This window comes from Papaver somniferum, unplaced genomic scaffold (genome assembly GCF_003573695.1).
Source record: "Papaver somniferum cultivar HN1 unplaced genomic scaffold, ASM357369v1 unplaced-scaffold_19, whole genome shotgun sequence".
Lineage (NCBI taxonomy): Eukaryota > Viridiplantae > Streptophyta > Magnoliopsida > Ranunculales > Papaveraceae > Papaver > Papaver somniferum.
Window position 1 is genome coordinate 15,501,574 of NW_020628818.1, and position 9,671 is coordinate 15,511,244.

General features: G+C 37.5%; 1 long non-coding RNA gene and 5 other non-coding genes across 6 annotated transcripts; all 6 read left to right on the forward strand.

Annotated features, from left to right (window-relative positions):
* Window positions 1-942: 942 nt before the first annotated feature.
* LOC113338267 lies at window positions 943-9,137 on the forward strand. Its single transcript, XR_003354701.1, has 3 exons — window positions 943-1,000; window positions 1,161-1,233; window positions 8,079-9,137. It is a non-coding gene; the product is annotated as an uncharacterized LOC113338267 (long non-coding RNA).
* Window positions 2,881-2,952, forward strand: TRNAP-UGG. Its single transcript has one exon. It is a non-coding gene; the product is annotated as a tRNA-Pro (tRNA).
* On the forward strand, window positions 5,759-5,830 carry TRNAP-UGG. The gene has a single exon. It is a non-coding gene; the product is annotated as a tRNA-Pro (tRNA).
* On the forward strand, window positions 7,200-7,271 carry TRNAP-UGG. The gene has a single exon. It is a non-coding gene; the product is annotated as a tRNA-Pro (tRNA).
* On the forward strand, window positions 7,616-7,689 carry TRNAP-UGG. Its single transcript has one exon. It is a non-coding gene; the product is annotated as a tRNA-Pro (tRNA).
* On the forward strand, window positions 8,861-8,932 carry TRNAP-UGG. The gene has a single exon. It is a non-coding gene; the product is annotated as a tRNA-Pro (tRNA).
* Window positions 9,138-9,671: the final 534 nt, after the last annotated feature.

A 9,671-nucleotide genomic window follows, 5' to 3' on the forward strand; every position in this document is an offset into this window, starting at 1 on the left:
AAAAACAGAAATAAAAAGAATACCAGAAAGGAACAAGTAAAGATTGTACCCTGAACTCCACCGGATAAAAATAACCAAAAGATAAATATAAATGATGCTTGGGTATCAGAGAATAATCCTTCAAGTTATGATGTAATTTTGATAAACGATGCATGTACCTTTGAAGGGGGAAGAACAACACCAACGCAAAGTTCAGATCCACAAAAGGCACAAGCTCTAGGTCTCTTACAGGAAGCATCATGGGAAGAGGAAAAGAAGCTAACTGACTTCAGTATTTAAGGAAATTGTGAAGTATTAATCAAGTATCTTAACAGGCAAACATCAGACATAGCGTGTACGATAATCAGGGAAATTTAGATGAAATGATCCGTAAAGTTTCTCTCCGTAGAATATCTTAGGTTTTTCTTTTGTTCCTAGAACAGGATTTGAAGTGGCAGACGCTCTTGCCAAAAAAGCGAAACATTTTTCGGAATGTCATTCACCCTTCTTGTATTAAAGGAAAACTTCTAATAGATAAATCTAATATCAAAGGTAGATATCCGGATATTAGAATCCTAGCTATTTTCTTTCGTTTTTTTTGAATGACTTTCAAGAAAGAAAATAAAATATAAAAAAGTAGGAATTTGGAATTGCATTTTTGTTTTGCAAACAGTGATAGACTCACCGAGCTGAATATCCCGTAGATTCGGTGGCCTCTCACAAATCTGTGGGGCCTGCACCAACTGGAACTGAGCAGGGGTCAGTGTTTTGTGGTGGGACCCGCAGACATGTGAGAGGCGACCGAATCTGGGGGATTTTCAGCTGGGTGAGTTTATCATTTTCGTTTTGCAAATGATCAAGTTTAAACACGTGGACGAGCCACCAAGTATAGATGTAAAGTGTGGCCCGCTCCCCGATATGAATAAAACATTGAAGCAAAATAAAGAATGCAAAAAATATCCGCTTCATTTCTGTGCCCCGAACATGAGTTGGGATACTTCTCGTCGCTTCGTAACCGGAGGTAATCGAATTTAGTTAACCCCTAGATAGAGATGCAAAATCCCTAATTTTCTACAAAACCCTTGAGTTTTTTTGTTCTATAGATTATGAATCTGATACTTATCTCTCTCACTTCGATTGACTTCTCTCGGGTTTTTATTCCGTGGGTTTGGATTGGATAGGATTTGATTTCTGTCAGTGGCCAGTGGGTAATGGAGTCAATCAAGGGATATTCTGCAGAAAATCATAATACTGGTAATAATTTAACTCAACTCAACTTCACTGAATATTCTTTTTAAAATTGATTAATCAGATAAAATTGGGGGAAAACTGTTATATGAGTGTGTTTTACTTGAACTTACTCAATGCATTGACCTGTTTATCAGCAATTTTTTAATCCTTTGATTGAGATCTCAAACTAGGAATAGTAATAATGCCCTTAACATTGTGTGTTTGTGCTTCTTTTAAATGTTATGGTCAACTGGTTCACATGATTAAGTCTTAATTTCATCTTTGAACCAGATCTGTTTGGAGATCTCAATATAGGAATAGTTTCATTCCTTTTTTTACTATATTGGTGGGTTGATTCTGCTTCAATGAAATGTGTCGGTTGTTAATTCCACTTCTTCTGAATAGCTTAGCGCACTGGTATTGAATGTTTAGATAACACTGGGAGAATTTTGCTTTTTAACTGACTTTATATATTATTTGATGATGCCTGGACATGGGTCACCTGAACAAGTTGTGCTGAATTTGATCTAGATTTTGATGACATTAAACTAGTGTTGTTTTGCTATAACAATTGTGATCAAAATAGACTTGATTGCATTAGAAGTAGTTTGATGAGGCAGCATATAATTGTTAATTAGATGGAATTAAACGGCAATGCAGACCTAGCACAGGCCATTGAGGGGTTAGCTGAACTTGCTGTGCTCAAGTTGACCTCTAATTTTGATGTTAATTAAATCATCCCCTGTTAACTTCACTGGTCTCAGCTCATAAACAATGTAATCACTCTACTTTGTAAAAGAATTTTGATAGAAAACAAGGCCGAAACTGTTGTATAAGTGTTTTTCAATGCATTAGGCTGTCTATTTGAAATTCGTATATACTAAGGCTACTACAGTAGGTGCAAGTTCATATGCTGGCATTTCTAAAAGAATTTTGATAGAAAACAAGGCCTAAATTGTTATGTAAGTGTTCTTCAATGCATTGAGCTGTCTATTTGAAATTCTTATATACTAAGGCTATTACAGTAGGTGCAAGTTCATATGCCGGCGTTGAAACATTCGGTTACTTTTTGGAAAGAAATCTGTTTCTAATCTCAATATAGGATCCATAATACTCCTAATAGTTGTTTAGATCTGTAAAGCTTATTATACCTATCACTTATGCTACACTCAGCTAGTTCACATGGTGGCATTGATTTCTTGATTCTATGTGGAGTGAAACCTATATGATTAGTAATGATCTATAGTGTCTTAAACCTATATGATTAGTAATGGTGGCATCTTAGTTTGTACTAGCCTAATCCAACTCTTGAAAAAAACTAGTTACTTTGGTATATTGTTAAAAATATTCATATGTTATTGTCTTTGGATGTTCAAAAGAAATCAGTTTGGGTGGATGTTCAAAAGAAATCAGTTTGGGTGAAATTAGTTAAGAGTAGCAGGTCGAATATGTTTGTGACCTAGTCTTCCGATTAATGAAGTGCCTTGTGGTTATAGGTTCCTCAAAATCTTGGTTGTTAGTCGTAGGTTAGCCAGGAGTATGAAGAGTGTGTTTTCTAGACAGACAAAAATTGATCATAAGTTGGCGTCTAATAAATCAATTACAGTGGGTCTGATCCGGATGACCTCTAATTCTAATGATAGTTAATTAGTTGTGCTTTCTTAACCAATTGGGCATTTGGTCTAGTGGTATGATTCTCGCTTTGGGTGCGAGAGGTCCCGAGTTCGATTCTCGGAATGCCCCTAACCTTTTGTGAAGAAGGTTTGGGTTTTGTTTTTGATCTAGGACATTTCCCATAGACAACCCCAAACCTTTTTTGAAGAAGGTTTGGGTCTTGTTTTTGAACCATGACATTCCCATAGACAACAGGAAAGTGAAATGGGGAGGTTCATACTTGAATCTAGGGAAAGGCAAAAGAGTTTCAGCGAAGAAAAAATAGCTTTTCTGGGTTCCAATTTTGTGGTTGGTTGTATGCCATTGCCAGGGTCATACTGTTTGATCTTAGAGTTAGGCTTGTGTCTTTGTAGTGCTTTTGGATTGATTTTTATGCCTATCCTTGAGCCTATGTAGCACCTTTTGGCATTGAATTCTCAATTTCATCTTTGAACGAAATCTGTTTGAAAGTCTCAATATAGGATTAGTTATGCTCTTTTACTGTTGATGGGTTGTTTGTGCTTCTATGAAATCTATTTGCTGTTGATTCCTCTTCTTCCATGTAGTATGTTCGAGGCTATAACGGTGTTGAATGTTTAGATAACATTGGGAAAACTTAGCTTATTAACTGACTTTGTATCATTTGAGGACCTGGTCAGCTAAACAAGTTTTGCTCAAGTTAACCTCTAATTTTGGTGATATTAAACTAGTGTTGTTTGCTGTAACAATTGAGATCATAATAGACTTGGTTGCACTAGAAGTAGTTTGGTGGGGCATCATATAACTGTTAATTAGACGGAATTACGGGCGATGCAGACCATAGGCCATTAGGGGGTTAGCTGAACTTGCTATGCTCAGGCTGGCCTCTAATTTTGATGTTAATTGATCTATATCATCCATTGATCCATTCCCTACTAACTTCACTGGTCTCAACTTATAATGTGATCTTTCTACTCTCTAAAAGAAACTCTATGGAAAACAAGGCCGCAATGCATTGAGCTGTCTATTTGAAATTCATACATACCAAGGCTGCTTCATTAGGTGCAAGTACATATGCTGGCATTGAATTTCGGTTACTGTTTTTGAAAGAATCTGTTTTAATATCTCAACACAGGATTCGTGATACCCTTGATAGTTGTTTGGATCTGTAAGGTTTATTACACCTATCACCTATGCTACATGGTGGCTTCTTGATTCTATGTGGAATGAAACCTATATGATTAGCAATGACCCATACTAAAAATTGTCTAAAAATGCATATATTCTTGTCTCTTTGGATGTTGAAAAGTAATTAATTTGGGTGAAGTTAGTTAAGATTAGCAAGTTGAATGTGCTTGTGACTTATTCTTTCAATTGATGAAGTGCCTTGTGGTTATAGGTCCTCAAAACCTTGGTTGTTAGTCGTAAGTTCGCCAGGAGTATGAAGAATGTGTTCTCTAGACAGACAAAAATTGATCATAAGTTGGCGTCTAATAAATCAATTACAGTGGCTCTTATCAGGATGACCTCTAATTCTAATGATAGTCAATTAGATGTGCTTTCTTAACCAGTGGCTCTGATCAGGATGACCTCTAATTCTAATGATAGTCAATTAGTTGTGCTTTCTTAACCAATTGGGCATTTGGTCTAGTGGTATGATTCTCGCTTTGGGTCCCGAGTTCGATTCTCGGAATGCCCCTAGCCTTCTTTGAAGAAAGTTGTCTTCTTTTTGATCTATGATATTTCCGGTAGACAACCCCTAACCTTCTTTGAAGAAGGTCTGGGTCTTGTTTTTGATATATGACATTTCACATAAGCAACCCTAACCTTCTTCAAAGAAGGTTTGGGTCTTGTTTTTGATCTTTGACATTCCCATAGACAACAGGAAAGTGAAATGGGGAGGTTCGTGACTTTAATCTGGGGAAAGGCATAAGAGGTTCAGCAAAGAAAAAATAGCTTTTCTGGGTTCCAGTTTTGTTGTTGGGTGTATGTTAGGGTCTTACTGTTTGATCTTAGAGCTAGGCTTATGTCTTTGTAGTGCTTTTGGATTGATTTTATGCCTATCCTTGAACCTATGTGGCACTGTCATGTGCTTTCTCTTTTCTCTGTTCTCTATTTTTCTCTTTTGTGCACTTTAGCACTCTGAATTTAATCCTAATGTTTTCACCTCGAAAGAAACAGGAAAGTGAGATACTGCTTGACTAGTCTGAATCTTCGAAGATGTTTTATATGCATTGCCGGTAATGTGTGAAGTTCTATCTTGTCTCTAAGCTGTATAGTTGCATAGTTGTAGTTAATTATTTAGTGCAGCACTTTATCCTTCATTTTAATCCCTGGTTTGAAGTCATTGGGTTTTGCTGTCAAGTGATGCCATGTGACTGAGACGCTGATTTTAAAAATTCTGAAGCAGCTGCATTGCGTATGATTAGGTAAACTCTAATCCCGACGATAACAAATAAGGTTTATTTGACTCTATGTGGAAAGAAACCTATTTGATTAGTAATGACCTATAGTAAAGAGTGATGAATTTGTCAGTGGTAGATTTTCTATGGCATCTTCGTTTGTAATAGCTTAATCCAACTCTTGAAAAAATTAGTTACTTTGGTAATTTGTCTAAAATATACATATGTTCCTGTCTTTGGATGTTGAAAAGTAATCAGTTTGGCTGAAGTCAGTTAAGAGTAGCAGGTTGAATGTGCTTGTAACTGATTCTTCCTATTGATGAAGCGTCTTGCGGCTATAGGCTCCTCAAAACCTTGGTTGTTAGTCGTAAGTTCGCCAGGAGTACGAAGAATGTGTTTACTTGATAGACAAAATTGATCATAAGTTGGCGTCTAACAAACCAATTACAGTGGGTCTCATCAGGATGACCTCTAACTCTAATGATAGTCAATTAGTTGTGCTTTCTTAACCAATTGGGCATTTGGTCTAGTGGTATGATTCTCGCTTTGGGTGCGAGAGGTCCCGAGTTCGATTCTCGGAATGCCCCTAGCCTTCTTTGAAGAAGGTCTGGGTCTTGTTTTTGATCTATGACATTTCCCATAGACAACAGGAAAGTGAAATGGGGAGGTTAGTACATGAATCTAGGGAAACGCAAAAGAGTTTCAGCAAAGAAAGAATGGCTTTTCTGGGTTCCAGTTTTGTGGTTGGGTGTATGCTAGGGTCTTACTGTTTGATCTTAGAGTTAGGCTCGTGTCATTGTAGTGCTTTTGCATTGATTTTTTATGCCTATCCTTGAGCCTATGTAGCACTGTCATGTGCTTTCTCTTTTCTCTGTTCTCTATTTTTCTCTTTTGTGCACTTTAGCACTCTGAATCTAATCTTAATGTTTTCACTTCAGTAAAAAAAACAGGAAAGTGAAATGCTGATATACTAGTCTGAATCTTTGAAGATATTTTTTATGCATTGCCCAGAATATATGAAGTTCTACCTTGTCTCTAAGCTGTAGAGAATTGAACCCAAGTGTAATCAGTAGCATCAACCTACACATTTACTCGTGTTGCATAGTTGTAGTTACTTATTTGGTGTAGCACTTTATCCTTCAGTTTAATCCCTGGTATGAAGTCATGTGACTGAGACACAGATTTAGAAATTCTGAAGCAGCTGTATTGGTTAGGTAGACTCTAATCCTAGCAATAAGAAATAAGTTCTGTTTTCTGTACCAACTGGGCATTTGGTCTAGTGGTATGATTCTCGCACCCACAAAGAGTTCGATTCTCGGAATGCCCCTAACCATTTTAAGATGGTCAATGAATAATGTCCGTTTGCATTGGAACCAATCCAATTCTTTTTCTATGGCCCTGAAATCTGTTTGCAGTATTAATGCACTTGAATATCGCATGTTGTTTCCACCTCTTTGAAACGTGCTAGACTCTATCTAGTTAAATACATGTATGCGCAGGGCTAACACTAATAGCCCGTTCGGTTGGGAGAATTAGAATCCTAGGAATTCAATTATGGGGTAATCCTATTCTTGGAATTGGATTCCAAGGAATTTGATTCCAATCCAAAAAATTTATGTTCGGTTGACGGAATCCAATTCCATTGCATCATTGGACCAATGCAATGGGAATCTATCATTTTGGAGGGAATTGGATTCCTAGAAATTAAAATTCCCAATTACATAGAGTTCATTTGTCCCATTCGGTTCAAGGTATTGGACACATTCCCTAGGAATTGGATTCCAAGGAATACAATTCCCTGAAATGAACGCGCTGTAAAGTTCATATTTACATAACATTGGACATAGTTTTTTTAGTTAACCATGGTCCATGTATCATTTGAAGATGCCTGGCCAGCTGCTCAGGTTGACCTCTAATTTTGATGATTATAAATTAGTTTTGTTCTTTATATCAATTGGGCAATTGGTCTAGTGGTATGATTCTCGCTTTGGGTGCGAGAGGTCCCGAGTTCGATTCTCGGAATGCCCCTCAACTTTTAATCTGATGAAGGGTTATCGTGATATTTGCTATCCTTGGCATTCTGGTAATGGGTGATATTTGCTATCCTTGGCATTCTGTTATTCTTTGATATGCAAAATGAATCTCATTTTGTACAGAAAGGATTCCGATACAATTTTATGTCAGAGTTCTATTTTATCTATGAATGGACTAGCCAGCCTTGTGTGCATTGTGCATTTCAACAGTTACATGCGTTGCATAGTTCGTGTCATAGAACTTTGTTAGGTGGCGATTATTCCCTGTGAAGTACTGAGTATCCTCTGTTAGCTGTATTACAACACTATAATTATTTAGTTGTGCTTTCTTTTCCATCTGGGCATTTGGTCTAGTGGTATGATTCTCGCTTTGGGTGCGAGAGAGGTCCCGAGTTCGATTCTCGGAATGCCCCTTTTTTTGTTTTTTTTTTTGAATAATGCCTGGGACTTATTTTCTAAATCCAAAGAAAAGAATGGTATAAAGGGGAGCATGGCCATATTACAAGGTTTTGGAGGGACTGGTGGAGGTAGTGTTACAAGAAGAGACTTATGGACTCATATCCTAAACTGTCGAAATTTGCTCTAATTAGGAAGCTGTGGTGAGTTCGTTACTTGTAAAGAATTTATGGGTCAATGGGACATCACGTTTAGCACCTCTAAAGAATGAATGGGTCAATGGGATATCATGTTTAGCACCTCTAGATCCTGCAGAGTTATCTATTTGCAGGAACTAAAGTTTGAGCTGCCTACGAGGCAATTTGTACCTACAGCACTTCTCACAGCAATTTTTAACAACTTTCAGCAGTGTCTCAAAGCGCCATTTCAGCTACTGCAGTTGCTCAGATTCATATATTAACTACAATAATTCAGCTCGTGGCAGTAACTCGGCATCCCAGGTTCATTTGAACAGCAACTTCTATACAGTTTCTAGCTCTCTCTCTCTCTCTGTGCAGCAGCGTCTAATTCAGTATGACGATGCAACAGCAGCCGCTCAGATTCATACAACAGCAATGGCTCAGCTCCTGGCAGTAACTCAGCAGCACAGATTCATATCAGCAGGTGCTTCCAAGCGTTTCTAGTTCTCTTGTAGTAGCAGTGTTTAGCTCGAGGTCTGGTGGTACTATTGAAGGGTCTTTTCACTCGTTTGATTTGGAAAAAATGGTTGCTAACAAAGGTTCTTTGTGTCTGTGGGCTGCTCTTCATCCAAGTCTGTCAACTAACAAGATGTTACAACATAGAGGAATCCAGCTAAACTCATATTTGTGCATTCTTTGCTACTCAATTGTCGAGGATCCTGATCGTTTCTTCTTACGTCGCGAGTATTCTTGGCAAACTTGGGGTTAGTGTTGTCTGTAGATATTGATCCCGAGTATGGTTAGTATCAACACAGTTACTCGCATTGCATAGTTCTGAGAATCTGACTTCATATTCATTGTATGCCCTGGTTTGAAGTCTTTGGCTTTTGCTTGAAATTGATGTGATTTGACTGAGAAGCTGAGCATAGAAGTTCCAAGGCGGCTCTCTTGGGATCAGGTGGACCTCTAATTCGAACATCAAAGATAAATTCTGTCTAATACATCAACTGGGCATTTGGTCTAGTGGTATGATTCTCGCTTTGGGTGCGAGAGGTCCCGAGTTCGATTCTCGGAATGCCCCTATCCTAATTCCGTATTTTTTTCTTCTTTTTTTTGTTTTTCCAATACATGAATGCAGAAAAGAAGATTGGAACAAGATTGAAATTTCAAGAGGTCGGAACAGTTTAAGGAAATCATAAACTTTACTGATAATTTTTTTTGTTAATTAAGTCGATTGGGAGCTAAATCAATTGAAAATAGAGTCTGCAGTGCAGTTAACTGATCAGTACTCAATTGAAAATTGTGTGCATTATTAGTATCTTCTACTCAGGCAAGTAGAGTGCACGTGCGTTGCACGTCATAAGCTGAGTTTCTAATACACACGCTCCTAGCTTAAACTTTGATTTTTTTTTTCTTTTCTTTTGTAATAAGGATCTGACTCAAATTTATTTTATTTGGTGATTTATCTGAAAAGTTTAGAAGGGTGATTCTAAATGAAAGTTTTTCATTCGTATGGGCCATTGATCTTCTAACAGTGATCAAACTACTGTAAAGTTTGTCTACCATCATTCACTAATCAACCAAGGTTTCGCATATATGTACTCAGCAACCATTCAATACAGTTCTCAATACAGTTCTTATTCTTTCTCATTACAAATAGGAAGGACCGGTACTTACAAATCCAATCGGCCTCCCAATCGGCACAAACATGTTAGAACTGCATTACCCTAGTAAGAAACACGCAAAGAGTTAAAATGGTTATTTATCTACCCTTGCTCTTCAATGACAGCCTCACTATTAATCTATCGTACTCGAAAATT